This window comes from Myotis myotis, unplaced genomic scaffold, assembly GCF_014108235.1.
Source record: "Myotis myotis isolate mMyoMyo1 unplaced genomic scaffold, mMyoMyo1.p scaffold_m19_p_3, whole genome shotgun sequence".
Lineage (NCBI taxonomy): Eukaryota > Metazoa > Chordata > Mammalia > Chiroptera > Vespertilionidae > Myotis > Myotis myotis.
This window is the reverse complement of record NW_023416335.1, coordinates 171,519,196-171,532,370: the sequence shown is the minus strand read 5'-3', so window position 1 is coordinate 171,532,370 and position 13,175 is coordinate 171,519,196.

Here is a 13,175-nt window from a genome sequence, read left to right as displayed (position 1 = left end):
AGTGGCAGCTCTTTAGGGCATTTGTTTTGTGTAGTGGAGGTGACTCATTTCAGTAAGGATGCCGTTCTTGTTGCGTGGTGGGTGCTAGGCAGCTGAGTTCAATTTTAAACTGAACGCTAAGCAATGATCAGATCCATTATAACTTAGGAACTTTTGAGGCTTGTTTTTCTAAATAGCCTGAACTAATCTATCATTACCGGACTGCTACTTTCTGGGAAGGAACTCCCCCTCCCCCTTTTCTTTTATGTAAACTCTACACTAAATGTGGGATTAGATGATGTCAATAGAACGAAGAATCTCCTGGTCTAAAAATATGTTTATTATTGTTTAAATCATATTTTTCTATGTAAAACTAAAGACTTACTTTGAAAACTTCTAAAATTTCACACAAATATCTGTGAAAATTTGTTAAGTTGATTCTACTTAGCAATGGCTCTTTTAATGGTCTGCAAGACGTCAAAAATTTGCTGTAGCACCACTGGCTCTGCAGAATCATTCAGTGGGTAATTCATCAGTCCAAGCACCTAAATCAAAACACTCTGTGGTGTCTTTTTTATCTTTTAAGGGTTTAGGGATACATAGGTTGTGCTAAATCAGGAGGGTTATACATATTATTGTGTATCACTTTCATCAAAATTTTTAATTAAATATCTCAAGATATTGCTGTGAATTATCCCCGGATCAGTGTATATGAAATGAAAATGCACATAGGAGAATTTTAAAAATAGATGAACAATTGTTTCCAAATATTTCTAGTAAGTTAGACCTTAAGGGATCTTCTACTTTAACACTGTATCAAAAACATAGTAAGCAAGATTGTTTGCCAAATCTGCTAATCACACAAAACTAGGAGAGAAAGGTAATATATATAATTGATAATACACATAATTGATAATACACTCAAGATTCCTGAGAACTCTCGGAGAACTCAACATTCCAAAAGACTGCAACTAACAATTATATCTAAGGAAGATTACAGTTTTGCATTTGAATAAAAATAAGCAATTTTTATTTAAAAGAAAAGTAAAGTATAGAGTGAGAGATACTGTGCTTCTGAGAACTTTAGGTGAAAAAAAGTCAGGAAGTTTTAATTGACCAGAGATTAATATAAATATTTCATGGCCATTAAAACTATTGTATAGATTGAGAAAAGAAAAATGATTTTAGAGGTCATAATACATCTGGGGTATTACGTTTAGTATGTGATGTAATATTTTAATAGAACATCTGCAAGTAAAGTATTTCCAAAGAAATTAAAGTGATATGGTAACCATAGAATGTGAGGAAGCATTGAAGAGCCTTGGAATGTTTAGGCTGTAGAAGAGAGAATATGCAAGAGAAATACCAGCTGCATTCACATATATGGCGCAACGCTAGGTAGAAAAGAAATTAGATTTATTATATATTGGTCAAGAAGACAAATCGAGAATCAGTAAAAATTATTAAGAAGCATTTGACTCAAACTAAAGGTGTTTCTACTTGTTATAATTGAAATGGAAAAAATCTTAAGTTGAAAAATTACTTATCACTGGAAATTTTCAATTAGAAATTAGATAAACATGTGTTCAAAGAAGTTAAAGAAAAGTACTCTTACACCATGCAGAAGTTGAATCTGATACCTATTGGACTCTTGTAGACTTTCCAAATGTATTTAAATTTTCTAAAATCATTCAACTACTATTTTAATTTCCACATTTTGCTATTTTGTTCTGTGGACTATTCTCCTTTACTTTAAAAATGTTTATTTATTTATTTATTTATTTATTTATTTATTTAGTTAGTTAGTTAGTTATTTATTTATTTATAATGGACTTTTATAAATGCAAAGGAGAAACCAGTACTCTTTTAAACTTTAAATGAAAGCAAAGTGAATAATTCTTTAGCTCTCAGTGTGGCATGGCCAAGAATGCTCACATTGAAATTATGCAAAAAATAAATCATTTTGAAATAAAATGACCAGATTTTCTTTAAACAATGCACATAAGATGCCTTAATTTTACTATTTTTTTTTTTTGTAAAATGTTTTTTATCTCTGCTTGAAAACATTGCCTTTCTTTTTATTTTGTTTCATTTATAATTTGAACCTACATATGCCCACCCCTTTTTCTTTCTAGTCTCAGATAATTAAACTTACAACCATAATTTCTTCCACAGGTCTGTTTCCTGGGAACATTTTATTGCCTACACCCTATCTTTGATCATGTGTATCTCTTCTTGAATTCACTTTGAGATAGGTTGGGGCCAGGTAATTTAGAGGCCTTTCAGAACATGGAAAAAAGTTTACTTTTTCTTTCTGAGAGCTGGAAAGTTATTAGGATATTTTTCCACCTAGGGATGACATGATCTATTTACAGTGTAAAAGTATCATTCTCTCTCCTGCTGAGTGGCAGAATGAGGGCAGAGGGCCAAGAGATGGCCAAAAGCCAGGGGTAGTTATCAAGCCAGAATTGACTATAGTTTGGTCTAAAGTGGTTGTTAGTACTAGGGAAGGTAAGAAATGTTAGGATTTAGGATAGACTGTATTTTAAAATATATTTCTCATCAAGAATTTAACTGGTGTGAGAACATCATTTGCTACATAAAAGCTGGAATTTGGTCCCTGAAATTATTATATTATGGCCTCTCTCATTTGGTAATTACTAACACAAAGAAAAAGTTAAAAGGAAACAATATTGTATTAGTTAATCAGGATTTTGCAATAGGGCTGAGAACTGTTGTTAGTCATAAGTTTAGCTTCTCTTTGCCTTTTTTTCTTCCCTTAGGAAAACAGAAAAAATTGACTCTTTAACACTAAATAAGTTACAAAAGTGGGTGAAGTTATAAAGGCATGGTTTTTGCATGTGTTCATGTAGTTACCTTTGTCTATATTTTTCCTAGTACGTACACATAAAAAACAATCCATATTAGCCCTATGGTTGAGTAAAATAGAATTCTGACTTGGGGGACACATGCATTTTCTGAAAATGTAAACACTTTAGCATGTAAATGGAAAAGCATTGATAGAACAGGACAATGTCACTTCCCTTAGTCTTCTTAAATATTACATATAATTACTGGGTAGTGAATCAATGGACCTTTCCTCTTTTTTAGTTTAAGAAATTTGGAGGTTTTGAATTCTCTACTGTAATTAGTTTTTTTTGGTCTAAATTTTTCAGTAGAAGTGAGAATTAATGTTCTCAATAGAAAAGTTCTCCTGAAATTCTTTAGGCACCTTTTTTTGTCCATATATCCTAACCTATTTGGGATGGTTAGTTGTATGGATGGCAGGGAGAATGGGTGAGTCTATTACAGCAGCATTATTCTTTTTTCCCACCATAATGAAGGACTACACAGACACTTGGAGTTTACCTAGAGAAACTCCTATGTACTAATAATTCAACAGTTTTCTTTTTTCACCCTTTGAGAGGGAAATGAATATCTCATAGTTTGGGAAATAATACAATTGGGATTTTTAGAATAAAAAGAAAAATTACTTGGCTACCACTGGGAATAATTATATATAATATAATATATTATATTATATTATATTAATTATATTATATTATATTATATTTTATTATATTATATTATTATACTATATTATATTATATTATATTATACATAATATAATAAAAGTTTTTGAGTGTATGCTTACTTACTAGATTGAATAAACAATGTTTTTCTTTTTCTTTTTTATTTTAAGCAGCAAAATTTCACTGCTCCTAAAATGTAAGGGAAATGTAGAAGCAACTAGAGTTGCCCTCCTTTTCACTTTTATTGGGATTAATGCCTGAGGCTTTATAGAATACAAATTTGTACTACGCCATTTTATATGTGGGGATATCCTGTTTATAAGTCACAATGCACACATTATTATGTTCGTTTGATTCTTTGCATATAAGATGAGAGCAGGAAAGTCAGCACAACAAAGGAGGCAAGAAAAAGTAATTGTTGACTTGCTGAACTTGAGCACTGTTTGAAACCAGCCCAAATGACCCTCAGGTTCTTTTGCCTGCTGCCATGAAGCCAAACACACAACACAGGTGCTGATGGAAGGAAAGAGATTTATTCAAGTGCCACTCACCTGAGAAGATGGGTGAATTTTGTCCCAAAGCCCATCTTAATCTCTCAGGGTAGCAAAGAGCTTTGATAGGGGGATTATGGGAAGAGAGGAACTAAGGAATCTTGGCAAAGTGCAATTTCGCAATTCAGCTCTTGGGTGGTTTTGATGTTCTCTTTCATGTGTGTCAGTGTCTGGCTTTTTATTCTCTGTGGGTTTGATGGCTGATATATGGGGACAGGATGTTACAAGCCTGGCCAGCTATCAGCATGTGCTACATTTCTGTGCCCGAGGCTGGTGAAAAGGGAACCTGGAACTGTCGCTGCCTGTGACATGCTTAAATATGAAACTATTAATATTTTAGACTATAAGTTTTATTAGTATGTTCTTTAATTCTTGATTAGTTATTTAATTAAATGTGAGGTTTTTTAATATCCTATACCCTGTTTCATGTTTAATGAGTGGGCTGTAGGAAAGTGACATGAAGTAATTGAGAGAATGGTGAAATCAGAGTCCAAATATCTGAATTTCAACAACAATCTTGACATTCATTAGATTTATGACCTTGGGCAAGCTATTTGCTTTCTCTGAGTTTCAATATTATCCATTTTTATTTGCTCAATCTTACAATACAGTTATGAAACCTACTACAAATGTCTTTAAGATTTGTTCTGATTTGATTTCTTTTTATTTTTCCACTAGATTGTGGATATATAAAATATTCTGTTTATAAGTTACTTAGAGATGGTCCACAGATGAGAGGGGAGTTGGGGGGACGGGTAAAAAAGGTGAATGGGTTTAAGAAGTATAAATTGCCAGTTATAGAGATGTAAAGTACAGCCTAGGGAATTAGTACTATTGTAATAACTAGGTATGGTACCAGATGGATACTAAACTTATTAGGGTGATTACCTCATAACACATATAAATATTTAATCACTATGCTGTACACCTGAAACTAATATAGTATTGTATGTCAACTCTAATTGACAAACCAATTTTAAAAAAAGGAGGGACATTCTTTCTCATGCTACAATATGGATGATACTTGACATCATTATGCTCAGAGAAATAAGCCAAATGTCCTATAATTCCACTTTGTGAAGTACCTAGAGTAGTCAAGCTCATAGTGACAGAGAGTAGGATGGTGGTTGCCAGGAGCTTGGGGGAAGTGCAATGGGGAGTTATCATTTAATGGATATAGAGTTTCTGTTTCGCAAGATGCAGAGTTCTGGAGATGGATGGTTGCACAATAATGTGAAGTACTTAATAACACTGTACTGTGTACTTAAAAAATGATTAAGTACAAGTGCCCATCAGTAGATGAGTAGATAAAAAAGTTATGGTACATTTATACCATGGAATACTATGCAGCAGTAAAAAAAAAAAAAGAAGAAGAGAAGAAGAATCTCTTACCCTTGAGGCAGCATGGAGGGACCTAGAAAGTATTATGGCAAGTGAAACAAGCCATTCAGAGAAAGACAAGTATCATGTGATTTCACTCATATGTAGAATCTAATGGACAGGGTAAGCTGATGAACAAAATAGATTCAGAGACATAGAGGCATGGAACAGACTGATGAATCTCAGAGGAAAGGCAGGGGTGGGTGGGTGGGGAGAGATTAACCAAAAAATTTATATGCAAATATGCATAACCCATGGACACAGATGGTGGTGTACTGAAGGGCTAGGGGTGTGTGTATGCAGGATAGAGGGAGGCAATGGGGGGAAAAAATGAGACTTCTGTAATACTTTCAACAATAAAAATACATTTAAAAAATGGTTAAGGTGTTAAATTTTGTTATGTCCATTTTACCAGAACAATTAAAGAAAAGAAATTGAAACTGTGTTAGAAAATACATGGCAAACCTCCATATGCAGTCCTAGCAAGACAAGTCTCACAGTCTGCATGCTTATATTTTCCTGAAGATATTCACGTCTTTGCATCAGAGCGATATTATTTCATTTTCTTAGAACACTATCTTTCTCTGAATAAGTTAGTATGTTTCAAAAAAATTTTTTTATAAATATATAACAGAAATAAACTAGAGTTCGTATCTTTGGACTCAGTCTTGTGATCCTGCTGCTAAATCTGGTCAGTTTATGGTTAAATTGAATAGCCCTCCAGCTCTTTCTTCTTCCCTTCCCCAAATTAAATCTTATGTTTGCTCTAAATTTAGGGTCATTTCGTGTATAAGGGGAGTAAATGTTTGGGTACATAAGCAAAAAATACAAGGTTATTTCAATTATTTGAAGGAATTAGTAAATTGCCACTGCCGGTGGAGAAAACACCAGGTTGTTTAATATAAAAGCATCAGAAAGCTTTCCTTAAATGGACTGTCTGCATCAATTGAGTGTTAACTGCCTTGAGCCCACCAACTGCCTAAGGAGCAAAACCAAGCAGCCTGCTCTAAAAAGTCCAGATGGACAACTCTACAGGACAGTCCATCCAGAGGGAGCTGTCAGTCTGTGACAGCGTGAGTGCTCACCAACAGTGTTCATTGATTTTATTTTACAGCCTGCTATGGATATTTTAAAAAGTAGACATGTGTCATAACTATTTATTTATTCTGAAATATTTGTTGAGCAGGTACCATGTTTAGCACTGGGGAGGCAGTGAATAAGACCAGGTCCCTGTTCTTATGTAGCATACATTCAGTAGGGAGAGAAATAAAATATACAAGTAAACATTTAAATACCTAATATTATTTCCTACAGTAAAGTGCTATGAAGGAAAACTGCAGGGTGCTATAATAGAGAGTCTGAGTTGGAGGATGTACTTTAGGTGTGTTGTCGCAGAAGTCTTCTCTGAGAGATGGCATTGACGATTAGACCTGGGAACTCATCAAAGGCCAATCATATGAAGAACTGGGAAAACAAAGAGCCTTTTAGGAAAATGGAACAGGGTTTGAGTTTGGCATATTTGAGGAGCAGAATCAAGGCCAGCAAAGAACTGAGTGGTTTGAGATGAGGTCAGAGAGGAGGGAGTAGCCAGATCATTTGTAATGGACAAGAGTTGGACTTTCAAACTGTAATGCAAAGTCATTAGAGAGTATTTAATGGACAAGTGAACTAAACGGATTTCTGCTTCTAAATTATCACTCTGGGTGATTTAGCATATAGCTGGGAGTGGAAGGAAGGACACCAATTAGCAGGCTAGTGCCTGAGGGTCACAACAAGTTAATGGTAGCCTTGATCAGAGTGGTAGCCCCTGTGATACATTATCATATCCGGAGGAATGGTTAATAGGAATTATGAATGGAGTAGATAGGTAGGTGAGAAAAAGGGAAGAATGGAAGATGACTTCTAGATTCTGGACTTCAGCATCTAATGGAACATTGGGAAAATAATCCAATCTAATTGGCATTGAATGTTGCAGAAATTGTTGCTGATATACTTTAGTGTGATCTCAAAGAGGGGAAGGAGGAATGAATAAGAGCTAAAAAGAAGACTGGTAGGAAATTTCCATTTCTTTTGTTTCACCTGGTCCAAACTACGGTTTAATCTTATGGTATCATTAGGCTCAGCAGGGATTCAGTGGGTGGTCTAAGAGCAGTTGCTTGTGCTGCAACATGCGGCAGCCTGTGTCCAGTCGTGTCATCACAAAGTCTTCTCTGAGACGTGAGATTTAAGATTAGACTTGAAAAAAATCTTAGAAATCCCATCATATAAAGAGCCAGCAGGAGAATTTTTTAGAAAAAAAAGCAACACCAACTGAGCATGGCTGGTACACATTAAGCAAAGAGCTAAGAGAGTGGAGATAAGATCTGAGAGGTAGGGAAGAGCCAGATCACTTGTAATAGAAAAGAGTTTGATATTCAAATTGTAATGCAAGGTGTTAGAATTTAGAACCAGAGAGGACTTAAATAGGAGGGGACTCAGAGTGAGGGGAAATCCAGGTGGAATAATTCTAGCTCTAACTGCACATTGCCCATTAATTCTGTTGACCTCTACCAGACATCCTTTACAAAGAACTGTGAGACACATGGAAAACTCTAGTCTCTCATGTAATATTCAAGTCTGTGATTCAAATGAAGCACTGCAGTCTTTTTTCCCCCTTTTCTAACTGGCCTGACCTATGTCAACAAAGGCACTCTTTTTAAAAAATATATATTTTTATTGATTTCAGAGAGGAACGGAGAGGAAGAGAGAGATAGAAACATCAATGATGAGAGCGAATCACTGATTGGCTGCCTCCTACATGCCCCACTGCGGACCGAGCCTACAACTGGGTATGTGCCTTGATAGAGAATCAAATGGGTACCTCCTGGTTCATAGGAAGATGCTCAACCACTGAGCCACATCAGATGGATAACAAAGGGATTCTTGATAGTGTAAGAACTACCTATTAATCTAGAGTGTCTAATAGAATTGTAAAGAGCAACAGCAACATTAAAAAAAATTGAGGCATTCATGTAAACCAGGGAGGCAAGGTAAGCAGCTTCTAACTTATCACAATCATACATAAACGACTGACACATACCTATCCAGTCAAACCTTGGTTCTCAAATATCTCCCATTAGGAACAATTCGGTTCTCAACCAAGTTGTTCATGGAAAAAAAATGTATTAGTTGTCGAACAAAACTTCAGTTCTCAAACTGACAACCTTCTCATGCTGATACCTGTATGATCAGTCACATGTCTGTCAGGCAACAAACAAAGGACAGAATGTGCTAGTATGAATTAGTTTACTGCTAAACCTTATGTTAACATCTCAGGAAATTGTGCTGTGAATATTTTCATGCATTTTTGCTTTTGCTGCTGCTTATCCTATCTAATAATAGACAAACATCGTAATTAACCGTAGCTCCGACACACTTCCTATTGGCTAATCAGAGCGATATGCAAATTAACTGCCAACCAAGATGGCGGCCGGCAGCCAGGCAGCTGAAGCGAACAGGAGGCTTGTATGCTCCAGTGATGGAGGAAGCCAAGGTTCCCCGCCTGCCGCTGCCGGCCTCTGAGCTTGCACTCTGAAACAATGTTGCAAATATAGAACCTAAACAAACCCCAGAAACCTGCTTTCGGCCAGCCGGGCTTCAGCCAACAGGATCGCAACAGTGTTTCAATTATAGAATCCAAACAAACCCAGATCCCTGCTTTCAGCAGCCGAGGTCTCAGAGCTGCAGCTGGGCCTCAGAGCTAAAGCTGGCTTTCAGCTCCAGTGACAGCCATAGAAGGTAAATAAATCCCAGAATTTAAAAAAAGAAAAGAAAAAAAGGAGAAGTTGGGAGCTTCAGTCGCCCGCCAGCCTGAAAACGGCCCTCAGCCCCTCACCCAGACTGGCCAGGCACCCCAGTGGGGACCCCCACCCTGAAGCAACAGGTGGTGGCTAATTTGCATACTGAAAGCGGGTGGCAGCAGGCAAGGCTGTCCTCAGTCTGGGACCCAGATCCATCACCTGGCAGGTGGGGGGCAGCACTTGAGGCTGTCCGCGGTCTGGGACCCGGATCTGTGACCCTTCCCGGCAGGGCAGCAGCTGGTACAGGGGTGGATCAGCCGGGGTTGGGCAGGGCAGGACGCCTGGCTTCCACCCAGCCCCAGTCACTCTGGGCAGGTGAGCAGCGCAGAGAGCCTCTGGACAGGGGAGGCAGGCCGGTGGAGGGCGGCCTGTACTCCCCACATGGCGATGGTGACAGCTATGAGCGCATCAAGCGGAGCCTGCAGGCTGAGCTGAAGTAGCGCCTGCAGGCCATCAGCTCCCAGGAGTGGCTGCGCAAGATCCGCCTCCTGGCCCAGAAGGTGCAGGATCACAGGGACAGCCACCGTGGTGGTCCAGACTGACGTCCCCCTGGCCACACCACGGGGGTTTGCGGATCTGCAAAACTAGAGGCCTCCGGTGTGCACATCCCCTTCTGGCATGCGAACATCTCCCAGCACACTGTCACCCTCCCACTCCTGCAACAGTTGCAAACCAAGGCGTGCACAAGTTCCCCCCACCTCTCCACCGCACTTCCATCAACCCAGCATGCCTAACACCCCCACAGGATGTGCACACATCCCCTCTGATGCGCTCAAATCCTTTGGAGAGTGTCTGGGTATTCTGGGTGCTGAGGGTGGGTGCCTGTGAGATGACAGTGAGAGGGTGGAGTGGTGATGCCCTGTTCCCACGGAGGCCAGTGCAGCTACGAGATCACCTCTAAGGGGTTAATGCAGGTGCTGAGGCAGGAGCAGATGCAGACAGACACACCTGGTGGGCGCGGGCGGCCCTCGCTGAGGTACCTTCGGTCAGCGTTCAAGATCAAGAACCCAGAGGTGGAGAGGAATTCCGTCCTCTCAGTGAAACAGTGGGATAGTCGGGGCAACTGTAGAGGAGGAATGTGCACTTTGGGTGCCAGCACCCATGAGTGAAGGCTGCCCTGACTGAGCCTCGCTTGCTTGGGGCCTAACGCACTCCTGCCGGGCAGCAGGTAACAGGATGTGCTTTTCCAAATTAATGAGAGAAAACATTGATTCTCCAGCTGCCCACGAAGGTGGAAAGTGAAGTGGGGAGACATGTGGGGAGTGAGCGAGGTTCCCTGTCTGGAGGTTCCAAATCTGCTGTTGGTTTCTTTCACCACTGACTAGAGATATACAGGGTGTCCCCCCAAAATGTATACATGCTTTGAATACCTGCTAATCCCAATGGTTTTAAGCATAAGAAAGAAACAACAATGGAGCTGTTATCTGTTAAAAGTGTGGGCACAACAGGTAGTTGGACATTCCCTGAGGGGTCTCAGATTGGAGAGGGTGAAGGCCAGACTGAGGGGCCCTTCCCCCGCCACACCCCAGTGCACGAATTTCGTGCACCGGGCAACTAGTCTATAATAATAAAAGGGTGATAAGCTAATTAAACCGGACGTCTTCCGGCCATCATTCCGGACATCCTTCCTGATGAAGCCAGGAAGGAGGGAAGTTAGCCTGGTCCTGGGTGCCTGCGGGCAGCCCAAGGGAAACCAGCCAAGGGTTTGGGTGCCTGAAGGTGGCCAGAGGAGGGAAGCAGCCCAGGTCCCAGGTGCCGGAGGGAAGCCAGTGAGGCAGCTCAGGTCCCAGGTGCCTGCGGGAAGCCGGTGCTGGCAGCTGGGGGAAGGAAGGCCTACTCTTGTACGAATTTTTGTGCATCAGACCTCTAGTTATTAAATAGGTACAGTAAGTCACTATGTGGCCTAAGATGGTTAGTGATAGCAGCAAAGTGAAAAGGAAAGTTGAGAATGATAGAGTTTAAAAAATAAATAAATGCAAAGTATGATAGAGGTGTTCGCATATCTGATCTCTCTACTGAGTATGGTATGGTGAAATCAACTATTAGCACAATTTTTGAGTATAAGAGGCCATCAAGAATGCTGAGGTTGCTAAGAGTGTGAGAGTGCTAATGAAGCAACAATCACAGGCAATTGAATTTCATTTCCTTTTTGTTAAATTTCATGTCCTTTTTGTTTTTTTAGAGTATTTATTTATGGTTTAAATAGTACATTAGACATGTACAGTATTTAAGAAAGATTGCCCTAACTGGTTTGGCTCAGTGGATAGAGCATTGGCCTGCGCACTCAAGGGTCCCGGGTTTGATTCTGGTCAAGGGCATGTACCTTGGTTGCGGGCACATCCCCAGTGGGGAGTGTGCAGGAGGCAACTGGTCGATGTTTCTCTCTCATCGATGTTTCTGGCTCTCTATCCCTCTCCCTTCCTCTCTGTAAAAAATCAATAAAATATATATTTTTTTTAAAAAAAGAAAGATTAAAACAGGGAATCATTTATCTGGAACAGATTAATTCAATTTACATTATTCCCAATGGGAAAAAATGATTTGATTTTTTTAACAAATTGTTTCTGAAACAGCCTTCTGGAATGAATTAAGTTTGAGAACCGGGGTTGCACTGTATGTCTAGGAGATATGCCATATTGATATAGTAGACAGACAGACATGAGCACAGTAGGACCAATAATCCAGGTATGGAAAGTCACCAGGGTGGAAACCCCTAGATACTTAGCAACAGGCAAAACTGGGCCAGGACCTCAGCTCCCGAGTGACTTTCCTCCTTTAGCAAATCCTTGGTGAGGTGGTCTGAACCCTCTCCTGACCTTTCCTCTGCTGGCATGTCACTAGTCAGGTGGTAGACCCCCTTAGAGGAGCAACAGGGGGGTGGAGAATAGCCTCTTTGGACTCCCATACAAGCCCTTGTACAACAACTCCTTTAAGTATTAAGCCCTAGAGAAAACTTCTAGGCCTCAGTTTTGTTTCAGCTCCAGGCACAGCAAAGCAGCAAGGCCATGTGGGTGACAGAATGGCTGACATCAGGACCAGGTGTGATGACTAAAGAGCCCATGTTTTGACTGAACAATCAGTGGAGACCAGACCTTGAGGGGATACACCTGGAAAGCTGATGAATATTCTATTGAGATTCTCCCCAGAGACCTCCAGTAAAAACCCTCAAGTTGAAGCCTCTAGCATGGCTCTCTCTCTCTCTCTCTTCCTCTCTCTCTCTCTCTCTCTCTCACACACACACACATACACACACCCATGCCTTTCCTCATCTCCTTCTTTCCCCAGCATGTTCTGACTCTGTCTCTCTCTCTTTCTCTCTAGCATGCCCACACCCTTCCTCCCCTTCCTTTCCTCAAAGTGCATACCTTTGCTTTCTTTCTCGTAAGCTCCAAGGGCCCATCTTTTGCCTCAATAACTTGTTCCCTGAGCCCAAGCAGCTCAGCTGGCTCACTTCTTTCACCCTCAGTTCTTCTACCTCGGTGACTTTCTAAATAAATTTTTGCTTGTATTCGAGCCTTTGCTCTTAATTCCTTCTTAGCCAAACTCAAGGACCAAGGTCTAATGTTTGGTGCCATTTGCCATTAACAATATGTCTAAATATATATCTATATCTATATATAAAAGCCTAAGCGACTATCCGACCATTCGACCATCTGACGGGTAGCTATGATGCACAATGACCACCATGGGGCAGATGCTCCGACCAGTAGCAATGATGTGCAATGACCATCAGGGGGCAGATGCTCAGCGCAGGAGCTGCTGAGATGTAGTGACTTGGCAGCTGCTTTCTCAGGTAACACATGGGGAACCAGAAAGGAGGGAGCCCGATTCCAGGGTGTGTCACCCAAGAACCGCCCTCTCACAATCTGGGACCCCTCGGGGGATGTCAGAGA